Raw genomic sequence first — 23446 nt, forward strand, 5'->3', positions numbered from 1 at the left:
TAAATGTGGTATATGTTTCCAAAATACAATGGTGGGATAGCATAGGATAAAGATTTCCATTCCAAAGGGAAAGGTAGGAAAGAGAAGAATGACAAGTCTCAAGTAAGTCCAAAATTTATCAGGGCAACAACATTAAGACTTAAGGCTTGAGAATAATTCTCTTTGGCTTGAGGATCTGACTTCTAGGTCCACTGGAGTGACAACACGCCCCCGCCCCCTACAGCTCAGTAGGAAGAACTTGCAGTGGTTCTGCCTGGGCCCTGCCCTCAAGGTGGCTTTCTGATTGGGTCCCATGGCTCTACTGTCTCATGCCCACAGCCCTCTCAGTGTAGACTGGTATTTGGAGTCCCTGATTTCACCCAGTAGCCCTGTCCTTTGAAATATAGGTGGAGGCAGCAATCAATGCCCACAGAGCTCTGCTAGGCACAACCAAAGTCACAACTCTCTGCAGGGGTTCTACCCCTGGGTTATTGGGTGGAATTTCCCTGGCCCACCTGAAGATTGTTCCCTTTGAAACCACTTTATCCCTCACACCCTTGCACTCGAGGCCTATGATGGGAGTGCTGTCTTGATGAACTCTTTGGGGTCATTCCATCTTCTTGGAAAATAACTTCTGACTTCTGTTGAGATGGCTGATTCATATTACTCTCCTTATCAAACAGTAGCTTGGTCATATCCTTAGTGTCCCCATCTTTTTGCAATATGGATAGGTTGATAATTTTCCAAATCTTTAAATTCTGCTTCTTTTTTGCTCAGCAACTTCATCTTTAAGTCACTTCTCTCTCACATCCTGCTGTAAGCAGTCGAAAGGACTCAAGTCACACCTTCAATACTTTGCTTATGATTTCGCCAACTACATATTCAATTTCATTGCTCCCAGGATCAACAGTCCACAAAACACCAGAATATGAATACAACTTAATGAAGTTCTTTGCCACTGTATAACGACAATAACCTTTCCTATAGTTTTAAATAACATGTCTCTCATTTCCATCTGAGATGTCATCAAAATGGCCTGTGTGGGTAAGTTTCGCCAACATCTGTTCACAATTACTTAAGTATTCTCTAAGATTGAGGCTTTCTCTAGAATGCTCTTTCTATCTGAGACTTCACAGAATCACCTTTAACTCTCTGTTCATGGCAATGTATGATTTTCCTAGCATGCTCTTCAAAACTCTTCCAGCTTCTGTCTGTTACCACAGCCACTTCCACAGTTTTAAGTATTTGTTGTAACAGCACCCCACTTCTGTTAGCAATTACTGCCTAGGCTATTTGGGTTGCTACAACAAAAACACCATAGAGTAGGTGGCTTTAAAACAATGGAAACTTATTTCTCAAAAGTTCTAAAAGCTGGGAATTGCGACATCAAGACACTGGCAGATTCAGTCTCTGGTGAGAATCAGCTTCCTGGTTCATAGAGGGCTGTCTTGTTGCTGTGTCTCATAGTGAAGGGATAAGAGGGGAGCTCTCTGGAATCTCTTTTTTTTTTTTTTTTTTTTTTAATTTTTTTTTCAACGTTTATTTTTTATTTTTGGGACAGAGAGAGACAGAGCATGAGCGGGGGAGGGGCAGAGAGAGAGGGAGACATAGAATCGGAAACAGGCTCCAGGCTCCGAGCCATCAGCCCAGAGCCTGATGCGGGGCTCGAACTCACAGACTGCGAGATCGTGACCTGGCTGAAGTCGGACGCTTAACCGACTGCGCCACCCAGGGGCCCCTGGAATCTCTTTTACAAGGGCATGAATCCCATGCATGCAGGCTCCACCTCATGACCTTATCTCCTCCCAAGGCCCCACCTCCAGTTACCATCACACTGCAGGTTAGGATTTAAACATATGATTTTGAGAAGGACACAATTATTCATTCTATAGGAACCACCATCTACTTAATAAACATGTTAAAAGAACTTGAAAACTTTTTTTTTGTTTCCTTTAATGCAAAGCTATCTTTCTGCCTATTTGTGATGAAAACCCAGTGAAGAATAGTTAAGTTCAAGTTGATATAACTTGTGTTTGGAAAGTGGAGCAGTTAACCAGAACTAGAAGCTGTCTGTCAATTGCAGATTGTAAGAATTCTGATAGTTCTTGATGAAGAATAAGAAACGAAAGATTTTCACATAAAAACAGCGAGGGGGACAAAACATAAGAGACTCTTAAATATGGAGAACAAACAGAGGGTTACTGGAGGGGTTGTGGGAGGGGAGATGGGCTAAGGTAAGGGGCATTAAGGAATCTACTCCTGAAATCATTGTTGCACTAGATGCTAACTAACTTGGATGTAAATTAAAATAATAAATTTAAAAAAATGAATAAATGTTAAATAAAATAAGATAAAATCAAAGAAAGAAAAGAAAGATTTATTTTCCTCCACTGTTGTCAATACGTTTGTTGTGTCCTGTGAAGTTAAAGAATTTTTTAAATAAAATTTCCAACTCTAGAATTTACACGTCTGTCTTTTAATATAAAATAAAAATTATAAATAATTAACATTGAAGCATTATATTTAAAATAAAGTTGTTTGGCATTTAAGTTGAAATTTATTTTCCCTAAGAGTACTTAAATACTAGATACTTATCTTTTGGATTGTTTATTATTCTAAACCTTATTAAACAGTGCATTCTGCAAATAACATTTCCACAAGAAGAAAATTTTAAGACATAAAGATATATTCTATCTACAAAAAAGTATGAAAATATTCCAACAGCGGCAATTTACAGGTTGTACATACAAAAGAACACTATTATTCCAATACTTAAACATCATAAAGATATTAGCTATTTTCAAAGATAATCAAAGTTTTATAAAAGAACATCACACCTTAGTTATTATTATTACCATTCCATAAACCACAAAAACATGTATTTCCATTAAAAAGGAGGGCATTGTATTTGGTAAATTTTCTTGCAACAAGAGATAAATATCATAGAAATTCATTACTTACTTTGAATTATGAAGATAAAAACAATAGTTTGTGAAGGAAATCCTGTAAGTAAAATGTTGATTATTAGTTGTGTCTTATTTCTAGCACTCTCTTATCATACATTTAATGTTAATTTAGAGTTATTTAAATCAGGGTAGTTTATACTACCTTAATAGCAGATATATTTAATATATCATGTAATTAAAATGATTACAAAATAACATCTTCATGTTTTCTAAATTGTACAGATCTTTTTAATCTTAGCCTACTTTATTGGGACCTATTTATGTCCATGCAACATATTAAAAATGACTTTAGGTAATATGTGAATTACTTTTTAAACATCATATAAGACTAAGGTAATTAAAGAGGAAGACTGACCAAGTTTTTGTTATTTACTAACCATGCAGCTGTTGTGTTGTCTTCCTTGATCGATCAGTTCCTGCAGGAGTCAAGCCGTTACGGTCACCCTGCAAAAGCAGGGGGCACTTTCACTGAAATTTGACTGAAATGTCAAGAGTAGTACACCACACAGAGCAGGGATCTCAAGGAGGTCTGAAGTGTCTGGAGAGTGCCAGAAAAAGAGACTGGCTCAGGAGTTTTTATTGCATTTAAGGGTGGGGTACGGATAAGGTGGGGGCTTGTGTGGTTTCAGTTTCCAGCAGGTACTGAAGGAGAAAGCACAGGCTCTCTTATTAGCTCACCCAAATGTGGACAAAAACGATGAGGAAGGGATGATGTCTAAAAGTTGTCAGCAGGTGAACATTGAAAAATGGAGTGAGATTCCTGTTTGGTCAGTCATCTGTGAGCAGCTGTGCTTGGTATTTTGAATGATCACCTAATGAAAGCAAAGACATTCAAATTTTGTGAGGCATTATTAAAAATGAAATCATTTCAATAGTGTATCATTTCATTAATAAATTAGAACGGCACAGTGTTTGAAGAATTTGGAGTAGTAATAATAGTTAACATATTTGAAATAGTTTGTTTTCCCTGAAGTACTTTTATATCAGAAATCATATTACACTCCTTGAATTTCTTAAGGCATATTATTATTCAGATTTAAGAATATTAAAATATTAATCGGCATAGAAAAGTTCTTTAATGATCTTTAATGTTCTACTTCTTTAATGTTCTTTAATGTTCTACTAAGTAGAATAAAAATACATTTCCTGTGTCTTGAAAAGTTCTTTATTTGTAAGCGAATTTAGTTTCAATTCATATTTGGTTTCCTGTTTCCCAAGATAATAAGGTGGGGGGGTAGAAATGGGTTATATTCTGAAGATGTGGCAATATTATTAATTAGGTTACCACACTAAATTAGCACAAGACTATAAAGTTACTTATATCCTGAATTCGTTTACTCACAAAATAATCAAACACAACCCAGAAAAATTTTGATTCAGGTAAACTTTTATATTGGATCAGTAGTGTTGAAATAATAATGATGACAACACCACCAACAAAAATACTAACTATTTTTTGATGGAGGTCGACACATTTATTCTAAAGTTCATATGAAAAATATAAACATTCAATGATAACAAGTATTGAAAATAAAATTAAATGTTGGGAACTAGGATAACATACCATAAAGTCTCTATAACTAAAACACTATGTTGCTGACCTGTGAAAAGTTATATATTTGGAACAAATTGAACATCAAATACAAGTACACGGAAATTTACTGTACACAAAGGTAGTATTTCAAATCACTGAGGAAAATTATCTTTTTACTAAAAGTTTGAAAACAGGGGTATAGCCATTTGGGCACAATGACAATTGGATTAAAATATAACTGCTTATACCCCTAAATGAAACATATTGTATCTAAATGTCAAGAAAGATGTGAAATTATAAACAAAATTCTGGGTATATTTCATTATATCCTGAATGTTGGGAAAGCTTTTTGAATTCTGGCCCCAAAATATAGGTGCAATTTTTATTGCTGGTTTATATAATATAAAAATAAAGTAGAAACTTCTGTAGGAACAAAAAACAAATAAACAGAAGGGCAAAGTCTGAGAATATGAGTAATCAGAAAAAAATTTTGCATTATGCTCACAGATAAAGGGTTAATATTCCTATTATTAAAATAAATCTAAAACAATATGTAAGTATAAAAAATTCAGAAGAGTTACAGAAAATGGATAAAATATAAAGTTCACACTCAAAAATTATGCAAATACCCTAACACTCATCTGTCCATTGATTACAAATATATCCTACGTCTATTAGTATATATATATATGTATGTATATATGTATATACACACATATATATTTGTGTGTGTATTTACACAAATAACAAATAGCATTCTATGAAATTGGAGTTTTAATTTTCAGTCAGGACATGAGGAATATATCATGATGCAAAAGATATAATTTGAGGAAGAATTGGAAGTGTGATAGCAATTTATTTATGATTTATGCTATCAAGTTCTGCCTTAGTCTAATCTCATGCATAAATAATACCTCCACTTGATGTTGGGATGGCAAAGGACTGTTGGATGTGCCTGACTTAGTGGCTGGATAGATCTTTTTTATGATGTGAGACTTAGGTGGCATGATTACCTGGTACCTTTTCTTCAGTACTTTAGTCTGAAAAACAACCCAGTAAAAAGTCAGAAACTATTTCTCCATAGAAAAAGTTACTTGCTGAAGGGTGGCTTTGTCTACAAACCCTAAGGAATTGTACTGAGATTCTCATCTAGGGTCCAATACAGGTTCAAATGTAGCTTTCTGATCATGTTCACACAATGAACACTGTTAAATATAACATATAAGGATCAAATTTCCAGTACAGAAATATTTGTACTAGACATAAGCAAGATATTGAACAGCTTCATTTTTTTTTCTGCCTCTACTCAAATCTAGAAGCAGAAATATAGTATATGTGCCCGATTTTAAGTTGCCAACTTAAGTACTCTGTTTTCTTTTTAAAGATAAAAAATGCAAGCTTCTTCATGTCCTTCACTCCAGTAACAGAAATTCTTATGCCCCACATGTTATGTTTATGGGGTAGGCAAAACTCTATGGAATGATGTATTCAACTTCTCTTCTCTGTAGCATGATTACTGTCAAGATACCCAGCCTGGGAAACGTGCTAATAACTGCCATCTAGATTCTCTTCAGCATGGCATAAAAATATAGTGGCTCAGTGATCTGGAAAGATGAAAGACAATGATTAGACACGGAGATGCTTGAAGGTGAAGTTCTGGAGATGGGGTAGTTATTATTGACCTCACAGTCCAGATTAAGACCATGGAAATTGTTAGTTTAGCTTAGATGAGGAAAACATGATTGGATGGAGGACCTCAAAGAACCAAGAGACCAGAATGTTGAATATTTGGAACCAAACTTGTACTGGAATATTGAAGTGATTACAAAGAAAATGATAGGAATAATAGTAAGGAGTGAAATACCATGAATAAATAATTACTTTAAAAAATGTGGGGTGGGATTGGGGTGCCTGGGTGACTCAGTTGGTTAAGTGTCTGACTTAGGCTCAGGTCATGATTTTGCAGTTTGTAAGTTCGACCCCTGCATCGGACTCTGTGCTGACAGCTCAGAGCCTGGAGCCTGCTTCGGATTCTGTGTCTCCCTCTCTCTCTACCCCTCTCCCACTAGTGCTTTGTCTATCTCTGCCACTCAAAAATAAACAAATATTAAAAAAAAATTTTTAATGAGGTGGGTGACCCCCAAATCAATAGTTGACAGGAAAGATGATGCTAAATCTAATAACATTTGTTTTTCAAGTGAGAAGAAAGTGTTAAAGAAATAAGAAATATTTTCAAAGTGGCCTTGAGATGCAAAGCAAATACAAACTCTGCTTTAAATAATTTGGGGAAAATCAGTGCCCTTTAGGGACAAGCATGTTTGGAGTAGTACACAAACCTGAAATAAACATTAGGAAAGAAGTTGAAGATTTAAAAAAATATATCAATGTAATGGTTTGAGCAGATATTGAGAAATGTGTTATAGAGTCAATTTCAGGAAATGTCTATAGGATAACTGTTTGGGTTCTGGTATTCTAGGAAATTAAGTGATCATAGTAAATCATAGTTTTTAGCAAGAAATTTTGAGCTTAATGCCAACCAGATTGGTGTGTGAGTCTCTGGGATGGACAAGGACAATGGCGTCATGACCTCTAATGGTATAGTGGCCTTTTGGAGTGGTTATTTACTTAACACTACAACTTGGGACTTCAATAGGGTTGATGGGGTCAACTTACAGAGGAATGCTATTCATGAATTCTAGAGGCTGGAGGTGTTGCAGCAGTTTGAGTAAGCAATTAAAAATGTGAATGTTGGCTAAGAACATTAGAAAGTTTCATTCTGAATTACTGACATTAATAATTTCAAATCTCTGTCACTTACAGACATGTGCAGAGATCACTAACCACAGTGATCACCTCAAGTAGTCCATCTACATTTTTAATTCCTGGTTATATTTTAAATTGGATCATATAGGTTTGCATAAATCATCTATTAATTAAAACTATTCTATTATTGCTTTTAAAAAAGTATAAATCCTTATGTATATGAAAATTCTGTCTTACCCAGAATAATTTACTAACACATCTTTTGAGACAGGAAGACACTTAGATTAAATATTTGTGATTAATATGCAAATACCCACTTGAGAAATTAAAATAGTTTGATTTGCTTTCTTATTGAAATTGATTTCCTCACATTATATCAAAGTCATATAGGCTACAGGCAAATCTAGTTGGCCTGCACTTGAGATCTTCACAGTTGGATGCTATCTATTCTTTCAAGTCATATGTCGTGCTCTCTCACCATGACTAGTTTGATTCTATAAGACACCATAAATCTACTGGTTCTTATCTACTGGCTCTCATATTCTTATAAAACCACTTTTTTAAAGCATCCAAATATTTCTTCATTCCTTTTCTTTCTTCTAGGTAGTCCATAAAATACACTATGGTCAGTCAGCCTTGATTGAAAGATTTTTTATTGATTTATATTCTTCCTGAGTATACTTTCCCCCTTTTTCCACTTCTCTAATTTATTATCATAGTTCAAGACCCTGGTAATTCCTAATTTTCACTTCTTTTTCCAAATTCTAACACCATGTGTTGAAATTTATAAAATTCTGTGACCTGTATTATTCAGTCTGCTGCTTTAAAGTACTATTTAGCTGTGTCTTATTGTGTACAACCATATATTAAATGAAAAAGTAACTTAAGGTGTCCAAGGACTTGAAGTTTATGTCTTCATGTGGATACAGCTATTTGTTAAATAGACAAATGAATAATTCGAAAAACATGAGTGTTCATAGTTATTATCTTTGTCTAGAAATCTACCTTTATCTTCCCTGGTATATGTCTTGTCTATTATTTTTAACAGAGAGCTTAAACCAAAAATTTAGACACAGTTTTGTCAAGACTCATATTCACACTTTTAATTTTTTCTTTGGTAGGACATAACTTGTACTCAAAAATTCAAGCTATGGGCATCTTTACAGTTATAACTGATGTTGAAAGGAAAATGTCCAGCATTGTTAAAGAAACCATCATACCAAGCAAGATCAAAAACAAACAAACAAACAAACAAACAAAGCAAAACAAAACACAATTGCAAGTTACCTAAAGAAAAGTATCCTGGAAAAATGAGATCAGGGACCTAGGGTCAGAAAGAAACCTGTGTAAAGATAAGATGAGTTGAGAACAATGTTAAGGTCATTTTGGTCTTTATTCATTAAAGGACAATGTGAACCCTTTAGGTCCAATTATCTTTCTATAAGAGATTCTACTTTAAGTGGGATTACATATATTATATAATAATATTATTCATATGTGATAGAATATATTATATATTAATAGTACTAATATTAATTATATATTAATATTCTTCAATGAAAAGCAGCAGAATCAAAGTTCAGAGAGAGAAACTAAAAAAAATACATTGTTCAGTAGGATAAAATTTTAAAACATAAAATTATTTTATTGTAAAACTTTTAATTCACATATTTGTTAAAAACAGTGGATTATGCATTCTAATATCAACTTTAGAACCAATTAAATTACATGAACTCAATTATTTGTTTTCCTCAGAGACTTTAAGATCAATGTTCCATCTATAGCCCATTAAGGATAAATGTTTTACACATCTTTTCAGTAACTGAGTTGGTAGCTGAAGCATGTGAAAATTTTACCATTGGGAGCTTTAAAACAAATGGAGAAAAAAAACATCTACAAAGAAATATTTGGAGGGAAAATTCCTTCAAACTGGGCCTTTCTACTATCACAAGATTTTTGTATCTAAAATATATGTGTGTATATATTAAAAATTTGTTATGAGTTAGAAAATATGAAAAATATAACTTAATAAATAAACAAAATGATTGTATTTAAAATGTTAATTTCATTAAACACAGTAAAATTTACTTCTTTTTGATACTTTGAAAATACCAAGATTTTATTTTTTTAAATTTATTTTATTTTTTGTTTCATTTTAGAGAAAGAGTGCACAAGTGGGGGAGAGGAGCAGATGGAGAGAGAGAGAGAGAAAGGGTGAGAGAGAGAGAGAGAGAGAGAGAGAGAGAGTGAGAGAGAATCCTAAGCAGGTTCCATGCCCAGTGCAGAGCCCAGTGCAGGGTTCAATCCCATGATCCTTGGATCATGACCTGAGACTGAAATCAAGTCTGACACTAACCTGACTGAACCACACAGGAGCCCCCAAAATACCTAGATTTTAAATGAAATTGTCCACAAATACTGTACAGAGTAGCAAAAGTAGATAAAATTTACCGCTTTTGAAATATAAAGAAATAAGGATGCCTGTATAGCTCAGTTGAAGTGTCCAACTCTTGATTTCAGCTCAGGTTACAATCTCACAGTCATGAGTTCCAACCCCATATTGGGTTCTGTGTTGAGGGTGGAACCCACTTAAGATTCTCTGTCTCCCTCTCTTTCTCTGCCCCTCCCCTGTTCTAGAGCACTTTCTGTGTATGTGTATGTGTGTGTATAATATTTTTTCCATATATATATTTCTATATATATATTTCCACATATATGTATGGAAATAGACACAAATATGGAAGAATTATTAATGTATACAAGATTCCAATGTAACCAAATAGAATATTTTTTATTCTGTTATGGTCTTATTTAGGGACACCTGTTTTATCAGGCAGTTTGGGGGCAGTTATTTTTAAATTCTATATATTAGGTTAATATATATATATGTAACTATATATACAACATATATAGTACTTGGTCTGTGTAATACTCACTCATGTTTTTTTGTTTGTTTCTGACAAGTAGTTGCCTTCTAATCTACAGAAATTTCTTTGAATTTTAGAAATTAAAACATTCAACATTAGTGCCTTGCAGCAGATATATGAAACCAAATGTATTTCTTCATCTAGAAGTCCAACTTCAATAAATGAATATTATAGAAATGACCTAAAGACAATCTGCCAAAGAGACTGGTTTATTCAATCCTCATAATGGATATCAGGTCAGGCACTTTTTGGCTATTCAAGGCATTCCTTCAGCTTTCTTTTTCTACATTATATTTTTAAGCCTTACCAATTATTTTTCCTTCATTAAGAAAGGATGGTGTATATTTTTCATTGAACGATTCTAATTTACACTGAAAACATTTTGAATCAGCTAATGGATAATTACATATAGTAGATAAACTTAATATTAAATATATCATTATTGTAAGTCTTTTTTTTTTTAATATTTGCACTCCCTTTCTTATAAACACATAGAAGTTTTAGGATCTGCATTTCTTATGCTTTGTAACAGCACTACAAATCTTAAAAGATACTTCATTGGAACAATGAATAACTCATAATTAGGGTAAGTAGCTATACATGCAAAACTTATTTGAGAAAAGATTCTCAAGACTCTAGAAAGCATTCATGATAATTATGAAAGTGAAGCACAAGTGGGATTTATTATTAAAGATAATAAGTTAGGAAATTAGACCATGTTTAGACTGAAACTCTATAGTATGAATTTAGTCACAGAAATATATGTGATGTCTTGGATAGAAAGTTAAATTATATTTAAATCATTGTAAGGCATTATTGCATTATTGATACTAAGTAATTATGATAACTATGTAAGCATAGATATAAAATATTTTTAAAGTATTATTAAATAATCAACATTCAACATATTTATAATACAATTATAATTTAACTTAAATATACGGTATATTTAACTTAAATATACCGTATATTTAACTTAAATATGGTGTATATATATATATATATATGCAAGGAAATATAGTTCTGGAATTAAACGTAGGGAGAAAACTAGTAATATAGTCAGTTGCAAATTCCTATGCAGCATTTGTACTCTAAAAGGTACTTTTTAGTTGTTTTGCATTTTATATCTAGGTAACAAATTTCTAATTGATTCAGCTACAACTTTACACTCCCTGTGGAACACAGGTAAAAAACTTATAGTGTCATATTCCTTCTGTTTCAAATTAGCTTTTTCCCATTATTCCAGTATATATTACCAAGATTTTCCATATGTGGGTAGACACAGTTTTTCCTCCCTACAAGACTCATATAGAAACAAAAATAAAGTGAGAACATTCATTGTATAAATATGCTTTATAACATTATGGATTTTAAGTACCTTAAGGGCATCAAAAAGATAAGCTCATTTAACTGACAACTAAATTCTCTATATTCACACAAGTAACTATATTTTCTGCATTTTACTACCAAATTGATACAAATATTACTGATATCAAAAAATGGCCACTTGATTTCTATAGACCAAATATAATTTAAAAATTTATTGTTTATTACATTCAAACATTGATCAAAATATATTTCAGTCTCATACTTGCTTCCTTCTCTTTCCTTAATTGCATTCAATTAAAGCTTCTGTGTTGGTGTGTTTTTGTTTATTGGCTTGTTCGTTTCTCTCTCATTTTTGTCTGTCTATTCCATGCTCTAAATTATTTTCATTGGCATTTTCACCAATCTCTTTTACTGATCTCTCCCTTTTATGTAAATCAATTGAATTTGTATGTCTCTAGGTCCGACCTCTCTCCAATTCTTATCTTTCATTTTCACAAACTGCTAGACAATATGGCAGACATATAAAAAAATAGACCCAAAATTGAATGTTGATTGTATAATAACCCATCTTCAATTAGTACTGTTTTATTCATTTCTTACTCATATTGATGTCACCATAATTATTTCAGTCACCTTATTTTGCAACCTTGAAATTATTTTAAATAATGGCCTCTTTTACTACCCACATCTTAGAGTTTCCCAAAACCATCTACTCTAACTTTGTGTCTTTTCATCTCTAGCCATTTCAAATTTTTCATGTTTTAATTTAGACACAGCTAGTAGCTTTCTAATTGATCTCCATGCTCCTAAATTTTAACACTTTCATTTTTTCCCATGAACAGTGGTGGTTTCTGAAGACCAATTTCAAACATAGTTCTTCCTCAAAAACCTTTCTATGAAAATTTTACAGATAAGTTACATCTTTTTATAATACTATGCTGTGTTCTTCACAACATATTGTAGTGAAAAAAAGCAAGATGGAATGTGTAGCATGGTACTAAATAACATATTAAAAAATAGAAAAACAAACCATAAATATATTTACATGATTTTTCCCAAGGGAGAAAAGGCAGGAAATATAGGGTAAGAGAAGCTAATTTCTTATATATACTTATTTTTTTCTTATCACTGAAAATTTTTACCCTTTTACCAACTATCCCTATTTCCCCCACACCATAGCCCGTGGCAACCACTTTTCTACTCTATTTCTATGATTTTTCATTTTTTGTTAAGAGTCTGCATATAAATGATAAGAGGTATTATCTTTCTATGTCTGGCTTATTTCACTTAGCATAATACCCTCAAGATCCACCCATGATCTGAAAATGGCAAGAATTTTGTTTCTTTTTCATAACTCATCTAGATATGTACATATCTTACCTCAACTTTAACCATTCATCCACTGCTAAACACTTACGTGTTTTCTATATCCTGGTTATTGTACATAATCTGCAATGAATATGGGAGTTCAGATACCTCTTTGAGATCCTGTTTTTATTTCTTTTGGATGTATGCCCAGAAGTGCAATTGCTAGATCATATGGTATTTCTATTTTTTATTTTCTGAAGACCCTCCATACTGTTTTCCAGAGTGACTGCACCAATTTGCATTCAAACCAATAGTGCCTAAGGGTTCCTTTTCTCCACATCCTCATCAACACTAGTTATCCTCTTGTCTTTTTTTATTCCAGCCATATTAACAGGTGTGATGTGATATCACATTGAGGTTTTGATTTGTATTTCCCTGATAATTAGTGATATTGGACAATTTTTTGTATACCTGTTGTCCATTTGTATGGCTTCTTTGGAAAAATATCTATTCACTTCTTCCCATTTTTCAATCCTGTTGTTTATTTTTATTTTGTTACTGAGTTGTATGAGTTTTATAATAAATAAACAAGAAAACAAATAAACAAATAAATAGACAAACTAATAAATAAGAATTAGAGTATTACTGTTTTGGAGTCCGTAAGTAGCAGATCTATCAGTAATAATTAATGGAAATGTCACAAAAACAAAGGCAAACCAACCTACACATATCCCCTTGTATTAGTCAGAGTCCTCTAGAGAAAGAGATGCATACGTAGAAAAACATTTATTATAAGGAATTGACTCACATGATTATGGAGGTTGAGAAGTCCCAAGATCTCAGGAGAGATCCAATTGTGTAGTTCTAGTATGAGTCCTAAGGCCTGAGAATAAGGAAAGTAAATGGTGTAAATTCCAGTATGAAAGCCAGCAGCTGTGAAATTTGGGAAGAGTTTCTTTTCTGTGCAAGTCTGGAGAGAGGAAGAGCCAATACTCCAGCTCAACCAGTCAGGAAAAAGGAATTTCCTCTTATTCATGGGTAGGAGGAAGGGAGGGCTTTCAATGAACTGGACAAAGGTCACCTACTTGGGGAGGGCAATTGGCTGTATTTAGTTGACTATAATGTCATCCAAAAATATCCTCATAGACAAACCCAGATTAATGTTTGATTAAATATCTGGGCACTCTGTGGCCCAGTCAAGTTGACACATAAAATTAAACATCGCACCCTTGAATGGAAGTACACAAAATTTTATATAAAGCAGTCTTGTCAAAAATAACTGAATGCAAATATGGTCCAAACTCTATCTACCAGGTCATAAGAAATTACTTCATGGCTATAATCATCAGTGTTCAGACTATTGTCTATTAGATTTATGAATTGTTTTCTTCAATAAAATATGCCAAGTAAACAAAAAGAGATAGAAAGAAACTTGAAAAATTATATAATATTTAAATGTCATTTTTTAAGTTACAATATATGGAAATTGAGTAATAATTCAAACAATTTTGAAAAATAGATATTTCATAAAAAGTTGCAGAGATGGATGATAACAGATGTATATCAATATAAATTTACTTGGCCACTGAGGTATACATTTAAAAATGTTCAAAGTAGTAACTTTTATGTACCTTTTACTGTAATTTTTTAAATATTTAAAATTTAAAAATTTACATGAAAAGTTGATATTTTAACACATTAAAAATTAGTATTAATGTTTAGGTTTAAAATAGTGTTGTGATTTTTTTAAGGGTGCATTTATCTAGAGATACCTACTAAGTGTTTCCAATTAGAGTGATGATTCATTGGGTATTATTCAAAATAATCCAGGAAGAGACCTGGGAAATGATATAGACTAAACAAATTGATGATGTATTCATAATTGTTGATGAGGAAAATGAGTATTTGATATTATACTAAAAAATTCTGTACCTGTATAAAATTTCCAGAATAAAAACTTTTTAAATATAAAAAATTCTGTATCTGTGTAAAATTTCCAAAATAAAACTTTCAAAAATATAATATTTCTTTATTTCTATTTTTTATTATGCTTTAGGAAACTATTCCTATATCTGTATATTCAAATGTTATCCATTCTATTTGTACCGTTTTTTAAGTAAAATAGATACCAAAAAGCATTTCTCCTCAGAGTTGAGACATTTTTCTTTGTTAAAAATGGGAATAATAATATCCACTACATATAATTATCAAGATGAATAGATAATAGATCAGAAAACACCCACATAAGCAAAGTTACAGTGTCTGCTTTTATGCATTAATGTTCCTATTGCCCTTTCTTAATTGATAAAACATTTCTGATCCTTGGAGGATTCATTTCTCCAGGATTCTCCATTTAGTTCAGCTTTTATTTGTCATAAAAATAAATCTTAGTACTCTGATCCATTGTCTGAAACAACACTAACAGTTGTTTTGCCCGCCCAATCACATTTTATAACAAAGCTGATAATAACTCAGGAAAAAAGGAAAGAAAGAAACCATAATTATATAAATTAATTTTAGCTTTTGTGCATTTTAGTAGATAGAAAAGAGATTACTTACGTTGTTTCAAACATTGTGTAAAGTTTGATATAACCCTTAATCATCTTTATGTCCAAAATTGTCCAGGCTCAGTGAATAGATTATTCACCTACCTGGTCATACTTTGCAAATTATCCAAGGACTATACTTTCTGTTATCAAGAGACAGGCCTCATGTCCTTCTGTGGGACTCAGGCACTGGCTCCTGAGATAAGGATGGTAAGGAATATACATCATTAGGACAGATAAGAGAAAGACCAGTCTATCAGTAAAATCATTCTTATGTCCAAAAATCAAATAAAAAAAAGAGGAAAACAATGACTGTCAACAGTCTAAGCAAGGAAGCAAGAAATTCTGGGGCAAAAATAATTACACAATTAAGAAAACTATTTCAGACATTTAGTTCCAACTTTGTGGTTGCCTGAACTTTGTCTCTACCATACATGAGGACAGATTCTGCATGATAAGGGACATGGTGGAAGAGAAAGAGATTAGGGAAGATAAAATTGTCTGTGCTCCCACTGTGCTTGACCAAACAAGATGCAGGAGCATGAGAGAGTTTTCTTTCTTTCTATATAAAGAGAGAGAGAAAGAGAGAGAGGGAGACAGAGAGAGAGAGAGAGAGAGACAGAGACAGAGACAGAGAGAGAGAGGGAGAGAGGGAGAGAGTGCAGAAATCAATGCAGGGATCAATTCCACAACCCCAAGATGACCTGAGCTGAAATCAAGAGTCGGATGCTCAACCAACTGAGCCACCCAGGGGCCCCAAGAGATGGCTTTCTTAACTCAATAAATATCAATCTAGTGAGCAAACCAGTGTTGCTCTGGACTCAGAAAAGTGGCAATCTTTAACAATCTCATTTAGCAAGAAAGACTTCAGGCCAGGCTAAAGGATTAGTTGCCAGAAGTAATGGCCCTAGTAGTGTTTTTCTGGGGAGGAAATGTTAAGTCATGAAATGTAAAATGAAGAAGTGAAGAGAGAGCCAGGAAAAGTGATCAGTTTGACACCAGTAATAAATATCAGTGAGCAAAAAGGAAATACTCAAGCACTGATGGTCAGAATTATCTAGTACTTATATTAATTATTTTGTAATTAAAAAGTCATTATTGGTATTACAAGTGCAAAACCTATACACAGAAGAGCAAATGATATATGTTAGCATATTTATTCCTGATATTTATTTGGTAAATTGCAAAGATTTTCTACTATAAAGACTTAATATTCATCGTAAGGAGACAAAACGTTAAAAAAGTAATTGAAGTGAACCATATGTCTGCTGGAAAAAAAATGTACCACGTACTCTTAATAGTTTAAGTCTCTAAGCTTTATAAAGTGACTTTAGTTTTCTCCTTTTGTCATTGCAACAGATTATTTTAATACCTATAACTATTTCTCAAGCTTTCTTACATTTAATGTTTACTGTCCTCTGAAACCATACCAACCTCAGAGGATTTTTAAAAGTCAATGCCATAGAAGACTCGACTCCATGCTAGGAAGATTTTATGAATCATGGAATTATTGGAGTGTGGATGAAACCTTATCAACCTCATGTAGTGATTTAGATAATATGCTTTAGTTTTAATTCCCCTATATTCTACTTTAAAGGTTTTTTCTAATGACCTATTGAGAAATAATCAAATCCCATTTACTCTCTCTCACTAAGGTCAATCAAGTAGTATGTTTTTATTTCTCCACAGCTTTTATACCTCTTTGTCATGTTGAAAGAGATGATATAATATTTTAGAGTAACCATTTTATACTGCACATATTTTATTTCAAAATATTATATTAGCCAATATTTGTTACCCTATTTTAAATGCTATGACAACATAGTGCTATAATTAGATTATATAGCAACAATCCTCTCATAGAACAAAATCCCTGTGCACTAACTTTTAAAATACATCTATCTTTTCTTCCATGTGTTTTGTACACCTTCTCTTAAAGTTGAAGCTGAAAGTGAGTCAGGAATGCATTGGATCCTTGATATTCCCACAAGAAGAATACAGTTTATGAGTTACTTTAGTCACGTTAGCCTCCAGCAGTTTCTGCTCTATTTTTGCTAAAGCCAATATATTATATGACCAATTGATTATGGCTCTCCTCCTTTCTGGCACAGGAGATATATTTTTCAACTACAAGTTAAAAAAGAAAATAGCTCCCTTGAAAAATCCTTCTCAGAATTGCTACAATTTTCCTCAACTCTGTTGCTTACTGTGTGGCGTAGCCATGTATGATTGTGGTTCCTGGTTCCAGTTTTGTCAGTCACCTTCTTTGTTAAAACAGGAGCAGTCATACAATCTTATGCCATTTGTTTTGCCGCTCAGAAATGATTGCTCCATGACATATCTTCTGTTCCTTTTTAAGTACTGATAGAGTGGCAACTGCAAGTTAATTCCACCAGTTCACATTATTAATGAATAACTAAAAAGAAAAAGTAAGATCATGACTACAGCAATTGTTCTATATTGCTGCATATATAACCAATTACCACAAATTCTGTGGCTTAAAATAGCCCACGGTTTCTGAGTTGGGAGTCTTAGCATAGTGTGGCTGAGGCCTCTTACTATCTCACAAGTTTCAATCAAGGATTGGCCAGGCTGAGTTTTTACAAGCCTGGCCAGGTTAGCCCAGGCTAACCTGGGAAGGAATCCACTTCTAAGCATCTAAATTATTTCAAGAAGAAATTCTTTTGTGTTTGAATTACTGAGGGCTCTAGCTTTTTGCTGGCTATGGCTAAAGGCCACCCTCAGGTCCTAGAGACTATTCACAGTTCCTTGTGGCTCTACTCAGTTTCTTGCCACAAGGGCTTCCTCAACATAAATGCTTACTTCATCAAACCAACAAGGACGACCTTTCAGTGTAGTCTGCTAGGGCAAAGTCTTATATATAATAACATAACCAAAGGGGTGACATCTCTATATCCTTATTGGAATGCCACATTCTGTTGGCTAGAAGCAATTCACACATACTGCCTGCAGTCAATGCGAGGGGATTACGCAGTGGTGTGGACCCCAGGATTTGGTGGGAAGGCCATCTTGCAGCCTGTTCATCACAATGACTCTAATACAGATATAAATGTATCAAAGACTTTTTTTTAAGTTTATTTATTTATTTTGAGAGAGAATGCAAGCTGGGTAGGGGCAGAGAGAGAGAGAGAGAGAGAGAGAGAAAGAAAGAATCTCAAGCAGGTTCCATGCTGTCAGCACAGAGCTGGATGTAAGGCTCGATCTCATGAACTGTGAGATCATGACCTGAGCCAAAATCAAGAGTCAAATGCTTAACCCACTGAGCCATCCAGGAACCCCTCCAAGATTTTATTTAATTCATTAATATTTTAATGGGCTCAGAGTAGAATGGAAACTGAAACACTTGTACAGTCAGATGAAGAATGCTAGACTGGATTTACAAATAGATGCAAAAATTCATGAAATATCCACAAGGCATTTAATCAGATAGAATTTATAGTTTTATGAAAAAAATCATTTGCACTACTTTTGGTATTTTAAAACTGATCGTAGATTAGCTCATAATATAAATGATTGTGGAATAACTCAGAAGCAAAGAAAGGTGCAGAACCTCCATGGAGTCAGATGACCCAGAATAAAAGAAACCAAATCAAGAATTCTTTGGTCTGTTTCAAAATCTTAGACGTTTTTTCCCCCTTCTTTATAGCACCCACTCTTCCCCTGTGATTATAATCATCTCAAGTAGACTTTTTTTTTTTTAAATCAGGCTGGTCTCATCTGATTTGTACTGATATTTACATAGGTACAGCAAAAGTGTTGCTCAATCATATAGCTCTCTGAGCTTGTTTTTCAAATCTAGAGTCATATAGTATTCAATAATTAATAAATCCATAAAATTAACTTCTGTCTGGAAGTTTCCATAAGGAATCTCAGACTGGATTTATAAAAAAGTCTCTATTATCTACAATACTGAGACCAGAAGCCAAATGTAGGAACTCCACCAAATTTTACCTAATATATCTTTAAATCTGGATGAATTTCTCTATTTCAGAGGTTCTCAAAATATTCCAAATGTCCTGGTCCAAGAAATGACCTTCCTTACCACCTGTCAGTCTGGGACACCATAAACAAGGCACCAGGATAGTTTTTCTAGGAGGGCTTTACAGGCATTTGCTCTATAAGTATAGCTAACAGTGGTCCCTTAAAGTGCTTGTCAAAACTGATTAAACAGGGACGCCTGGGTGGCTCAGTCAATTAAATATCTGACTCTTGATTTCGGCTCAGGTCATGATCTCACGGTTTGTGAGATCCAGCCCTGGGTCAGGATCTGTGCTGGTAGCACAGAGCCTACTTGGATTTTCTCTCTCTTTCTCCCTCTGTCCCTCCCTTGTTCACTCTCTCTTTCTTTCTCTCAAAATAAATAAATAAACTTAAAAAAAAGATTCAATACACATCATTTTCAAATATGATACTCCACTAAAATCTTAGTTACATGATCAATTTATCCAGTTATATCATGAAAGAGAGTAAGACAGATGCTTCCTGAACCTGTGCACATAACTATATTGCTATGAAAGTTAGACGATATAATGAGTTTGTGATTTCTGCGATGTCAGGGTGAGTCACCCTGGTTTACAAAAGCAAAGACACTACATTGAAATGGGATAGCTTAAAAAGAAAATGAGCTTCTTATATATATGGAAAATAGAACATTCAGGCATTATCAACAATATTGCAAGCAATTAAATAGCCACAATAAAATTCTCCTCTTCAGTCTAACCAGTCTTCTGTATTTAACTCCTTTTCTGTTGTATCTGATTTAGTATAAGCCCAGCAGAAAACTGTCTGCTTCTTGATCAAAAGGAATCTTGAAATTCTGATTAGTCTACTGATAGAGTCTAAATATTACCTAAACAATGTCAGCTCAGTTGCTACAAAGAGTCCATTTTTGAAGTGTCAATAGTTTGAAGTACCTACCCCTGTCCTTTTTCTTGGGTTTTTGAGACTATCCTTCATGGTTAAAGATAAAATTCTGGTCAGCAAATGATAGCAGGTTATCTAGCTGGAGACAAAAACCCTAGGGGCGGGGGGGAGGGGGTTCTATTATTTTTTTCTAATGATAAATTTCAAATGTGCAAAGTCTGAATAGAATTCATAATAAGATCAATGCAACTGACAAGGAAATCTGTTTCCGTGGTACGAGGAATAAAGATAATAAAACTATTCCCCTCACAAAATGCAGACAAATTACCTCTGATAATAATGAATAAGTCTATTTTCAATGAAGATAAGGAGAATTATACATCTATCTGACTTACAAGAATAAATGAACACAAATTTAATAAGGAAAAATACTGACATAAAACAAACAATAAATCTGAGACATACCAAAACATATACAAAGAATACCAGGTGCAAGATTGAGTAACTCTGGAGAAGGACTGAGACCTAGGTGTTGTCAAAAACCAAACTCTGTGCTCTGGAGCTGAAATATAGCATGAAGACATAGTTTGGGGATAAAGAGGAACAACAGTTTCATTACCATCCCAGGCAAAGAAGATTGCAGCAATTTAATGACTTCAGAACTGCAGACCCACTGGGAGTGAAAGGTTGAGGAGTTTTACAGGAAAATACAGAAACTGGGAAATTTTAATAGGAATCTGGTACCTGCTGCCAGCCACTGCCATGTCTTCAAGGTGGTCTCTTGTCCCTGAGTATACATTGAGGTCAGCAAGATGTCCACGTCCATACTGAGTTCCTGGAACAAAGGATTCCATAGAAAGCAAGTGAAAGGTAAGGGAGGCTTCAGTAATGAGGAAGGGGGCACCTGGGTGGCTCAGTCAGCTAAAGGACCAACTCTTGATTTTGGCTCAGGTTATGATCTTGCTGTTCTTGAGTTTGAGCCCCACCTCAGGCTCTGTGCAGACAGCATGGGGCCTGCTTGGGATTCTCTGCCTCTTGTCTCTCTCTCTCTCTGCCCCTCCCCTGTTTGCTCACTCTGTCTCAAAAATAAATAAACACACACAAAAAAGAATGAGAAAGAAAATTTGTGCAGTTTAAATTCAAACTTTGTTGAAGCATTAGTGTATTCAACCTTTTTAAAGTTAGAGAGACAAAGAGAGAGAGAGCCTGAGTGGGGAGAGGCAGAGAGAGAAGAGAGAACCCCAAGTGGGAGTTGATCACATGAACCACAAGATCATGACCTCAGCTGCAATCAAGAGTCAGATGCTTAACCAACTAAGCCACCCAGGTGCCCTGAAGTGTTAATTTCCAACCACCTTTACGTTTCTGTAGCTGTTCCATGGGTACTTTTCTTTAAAAAAAAAAAAAAACTATATAGGAAAGTTGAATGTGTTTTCCAAATTGAGAACCATTAGCCTAAATGGTGTTACATTCAGAATAAAGGAATAAGGTTGTGAAAAAGTAGAAATGCATAAATAATAAGAAAAATTATGACTGAAAACATTATATACTTTTAATGCCTAATATCAGGCAAAGCATCTCTAGGACTCTAACAAATACAGAAAAACAACAGAATTATATCATAAGGTCTTGATCAATATTTTCCTTTAAGGTAAAAACAGTATGGACAAAGAGTGCATTGACAAACTTCTGGAAACTTCCCATCAAGCTTATCATTTCTAAAATACAAATATTAATATTTTACCTATACAAATTTAAATTAAGAGGTGTATGCCATTCTTTCTACTTAACTCTTTTCATGCAAATAACCTAACAAATCAAAATACTTTTGTTATTGCTTTCTAAAAGATGGAAAAATGTCATTTCCAAAGACCCTCTGGAAACATTAAAGATAATTTTACATGTAAATGATATCCTGCAAGTTCTGTGAAATAAAAATATTTCCCAAATAATATCATTGCCAAAATAAACATCTAGATTGCAATCATAGAATAAAGACAAAATAACAATATTCAAATTAATGCTGTCAATATTATGAAATGTAATCAAAGTTTTATTCACAAGTTATCTAAATCTTACATAATTCACTTACTAAGCAATATTATCAGTAATTTTAAAAGCTACTGCTTAAAAGATTAACAAAATAACAATATTTAGTTTTAAAAGCGAAAGGAACTAAAAACAAACAAAATAATAAAGTAAAAATATTAGGTTAATATAGGGATCTTTGAGAGAAACCTGTATTTCTTCAATAATTTAATCAAAGAGTTTAAAAAAGAAGTTTTAGTCACATGATCACAAATGAAGAATGAAAAATGTAAGCATCACAAAAACATTTAACAGGTGAGTATTTGGAATTTCATATGAAAATGAAAAGAAATGTGTAATATTAGAGAAAATAAAAATGGACCCACTCAAATATGGATATAAAATAGACAAATAAAAACAAGAGAATAGGTTTTTAGAACTATTCCCTACAACATTCAATGAACAAGTTATTTTCAATTATTTGAGAAACAAATATAGATAGTACTATTTAAACCATTATAGACAAAAAAAAAGGTGGACTTCTTTCTATTGAATTCAAATATATAGCAGTCTTGATACAACTCAATAAAAATATAAAAAATATCATAGGCTCATAAAAACTTGTATATATAAATTATGAGCAAAATACAAATTTAATGTTAACACATATTAAAATCATAATTCTATTCAAATGAGGTTTAAAACAAAAACTAAACTATATTGCTTAGGAATATATACATATATATACACATATATATTCCTAAGCAATATAGTTTAGTTTTTATATATAGTTTATATATACATATATATATACACATATATACATATATCCATATGTACATATATACATATATATACATATATATATATATAAATATATTTATGGCTAACAAAACTACAAAAATAATCAAGAAAATGTCACAAAAGTCAGAATAAGAAAGTTTTGATCACGGAGAAGAAGGAAGCCTCTTAAGTGCCCTAAGTATTTAATGAATTGACCTTTGCTGTTGTTCACCATATAGCTCTTCATATATACATGCACATATACGTATGTGCTTGGAGTTCTCTCTCTCCATCTCTCTCTGCCTCTATCCTGCTTGTGCTCATTCTCTTTCAAAAATAAATAAATCAATAACTTAAAAAATTACTTAAAATTTTTTTAAAAGAAAAATAATGGATTCA

At 33.2% G+C, this 23446-nt stretch overlaps 1 long non-coding RNA gene across 1 annotated transcript; it reads right to left on the reverse strand.

Annotated features, from left to right (window-relative positions):
• Positions 1–2570: 2570 nt before the first annotated feature.
• On the reverse strand, positions 2571–14059 carry LOC122467942. Its single transcript, XR_006293106.1, has 5 exons — positions 13615–14059; positions 8530–8584; positions 3624–3757; positions 3323–3483; positions 2571–2982 (listed from the first exon to the last, which is right to left on the reverse strand). It is a non-coding gene; the product is annotated as an uncharacterized LOC122467942 (long non-coding RNA).
• Between the last annotated feature and the right edge of the window lie 9387 nt (positions 14060–23446).

This window comes from Prionailurus bengalensis, chromosome B3 (assembly GCF_016509475.1).
Source record: "Prionailurus bengalensis isolate Pbe53 chromosome B3, Fcat_Pben_1.1_paternal_pri, whole genome shotgun sequence".
Taxonomy (NCBI): domain Eukaryota; kingdom Metazoa; phylum Chordata; class Mammalia; order Carnivora; family Felidae; genus Prionailurus; species Prionailurus bengalensis.